At 53.7% G+C, this 2758-nt stretch overlaps 1 non-coding gene across 1 annotated transcript; it reads left to right on the forward strand.

Annotated features, from left to right (window-relative positions):
* Positions 1–732: 732 nt before the first annotated feature.
* On the forward strand, positions 733–849 carry LOC139398572 (U5 spliceosomal RNA). Its single transcript, XR_011631483.1, has one exon. It is a non-coding gene; the product is annotated as a U5 spliceosomal RNA (small nuclear RNA).
* Positions 850–2758: the final 1909 nt, after the last annotated feature.

Consider the following 2758-nt stretch of genomic DNA (forward strand, 5'->3'; position numbering starts at 1 on the left):
ACGTTTGTTCATTAAAACATGGATCGCAATCTACACGCTGCATTTTGGTCCGATCCTTGTTCTACCTCTTCATCAGAAGAGGAGATAGAAGAAAGCCGTTACATCGACCCGGTATTGCAGTACCTCCGGGAACGGTGCAACACTTTTCTCACGTTGTCAAGGAAAAATACAAATTCACAAAGGTATGTAAATAGCTGGCTGGCTGGCTGGCTGGCTGGCTGGCTGGCTGGCTGGCTGGCTGGCTGGCTGGCTAGCAGAAGAAGAAGAGAAGGAAAGAAACATTCAAACTCTTAGAAAGGCGAAGCGCCCTTCAATGGGGTCCCCCGTTTCCCGCCATTTTACTTAAAAAAAAAAAAATAAAAAAAAAAAAATTGGGCCAGGATTGTGTTTGTGTGTGTGTGTGTGTGTGTGTGTGTGTTTGTTCTCTCTCTCTCTCTCTCTCTCTCTCTCTCTCTCTCTCTCTCTCTCTCTCTCTCTCTCTCTCTCTCTCTCTCTCTCTCTCTCTCTCTCTCTCTCTCTCTCTCTCTCTCTCTCTCTCTCTCTCTCTCTCTCTCTCTCTCTCTCTCTCTCTCTCTCTCTCTCTCTCTCTCTCTGTGCCTCTGTGTCTGTGACCTTCTTTTTATCCACAGACAGCCCTCGAAAACTTGGAAGAGTGGGTTCCGGGAGCACCCGCGGGAACCCTGCCTAGAGTGCACAGAGTGTGTCTCGGGCCCCGACCTCTTGACTTCCATATGACTCTGGTTTCTCTTCATTACGCACAAGCCTTTCGCCTTTTACTAAAGACTTCCGTGGAGAGGAACACTTACGAGTTCAACGTATTTTTGGAGCGGCTTTGCTTCTTGCAGAGCCCGGTAATCTTGTTTCAAGAGAAATTGACAGAGATGGGCCAGGATAGTGACTTAAAGACGCATTAGCGACTTTTTCCAAAAAAACACCTGCCTGTCGCCAGGGAAACGGTGGGTGGGTGGGTGGGTGGGTGGTTGAGTGAGTGAGTGGGGGTGGAGGGAGAGAGGAGCTGGCTTTTGCCAACCCACCCGCTGAGGTCTGTCGAGACCCCCGGGGGTCCGGCGGTTTCAGGGTTCCATTTGTGGGTTATCGCTTCTCGGCCTTTTGGCTCAGTACAAGCTTGACACCGAGGTGTCCTAGAGCCCCTGAGCCAAGAGGTCGTCCTAGGAGGGCGGTAAGAATTTTTTCGAGCGGAAAACAAAAATAAATTTTTCCTTTTCTATTTTGAGTATTTTTCTCTGTTTTGAAAAATGGCTCGGTTTTCTACACCAAAGATGCCTGGGATCGGTATAGCAAATACTGTGAGGTTTGCCTGGAGGAATAAGGAGATGGAGCCGTTTGGAAGGGAGACGTTTGGAAGGGCCATTTTGATCGGGTCCCTAAAGTTGGAGGTGGGAGAGGTGCTGTGCCTCCAGGCAAATCCGGGGGAGGCATCTTTTGATGTGACGTTGAAGAAGGAGGAAAAATTTGAAGAAGTGCTGAAGAAGGCGAGAGAGGTGGGAAAGGAGAAACCAATGTGCAATTACGAGGTGACCAGCCTGGGAAAAAGTAATTTCAGGCTGGTCACAGTAAATATGTATAACCCTCATGTGACTGACGAAGAGGTGAGGTCTTTTTTGGGCCGGTATTTGGACAATATATCAACGGCAAGGCTCATAAGGGACTCCCTGGGCTTCTGGAATGGAAGGAGAGTTTTTCAGACGTTGCTCAGGGAGGACCCAGAGGGGCATGATGGTTTCCTCCATCCCCCGGCGATGTTCTCCCTGGGGGCTGACAGGGGAACTCTGTATTATGCCCGTCAGCCTCCGTTTTGCAGGCGGTGTATGGCCTACGGCCATATCCTCGCCTCGTGCGACACAAGGAAGTGTAGGTATTGTGGATCTGGGGAGCACGAGGCGAGGGACTGCAAAGTGCCTAAGGCGTGCCACGGGTGTGGCTCATCTGCACACCTGTGGCGGGAGTGCCCGGCCAGGCAGAGGTCATACGCGTCTGCAGCTGGAGGGAGGGCAGGAGAGGGGGATGGGGGAAGAAGAGGAGGGGAAGGACGGCCTTTTCAGGCGCAGACGGCTGGACCAGAGGGCAAGAAGAAAGAAGAGGAGAAAGGAGTGACAGCGGGAGGAGAAAGAAAGAAGGAAGAGCGTGAAAGATCAACGGGGGAGGGGGTGGTGGGGGAGGGGGTTCCGGTGGTAGGACCTGTGGGGGTGCCTGTGGTAGGACCTGTAGGGGTGCCTGTGGCAGGACCTGGGGAGGGGGTGGAGGGGAGGCGGGAGTGGGGGGACTGTGCGTCGGACCTACTGGTGGAGGAGATGAGGGAGCTGGCGGAGGAGCTGGGAGGTGCTGTCTCCCCGCTGCCTCTTGAGCCCCTTATACCTCTTCCACCCAAAAGACAAAATAAGATGAAGAAAGGGAAGAGGGGGGCAGAAGTGACAGATAGGGAGAGGGAGGGGGGTGTGGAAGGGGGGGGCAAGCGAGTGATGGGGTTAAGGAGGAAGTCCCTGTCCTCACTGTTTGTGGAGGCCCCTCAGCACGGGGGGGAGGGTGGATCCCTGGGAGAGGATCAGGGCTTTTTGGCTGAGAGTCCCCAAATCCTCTCAGAGGAGATGGAGTCCCCTAGCCTCAGTTTAGAGGAGTACAGGGAGGAAGCTGGTGGGGAGCCCGGGGTGCAGGGTACTCCTAACCCTAACACCATTCCTGCATCCTGGGCTGGAGGAATGGATGAGGACGGGGAGACGTCGGACGAGGGGAAGATGTC

Source organism: Oncorhynchus clarkii, unplaced genomic scaffold, assembly GCF_045791955.1.
Source record: "Oncorhynchus clarkii lewisi isolate Uvic-CL-2024 unplaced genomic scaffold, UVic_Ocla_1.0 unplaced_contig_2031_pilon_pilon, whole genome shotgun sequence".
NCBI lineage: Eukaryota > Metazoa > Chordata > Actinopteri > Salmoniformes > Salmonidae > Oncorhynchus > Oncorhynchus clarkii.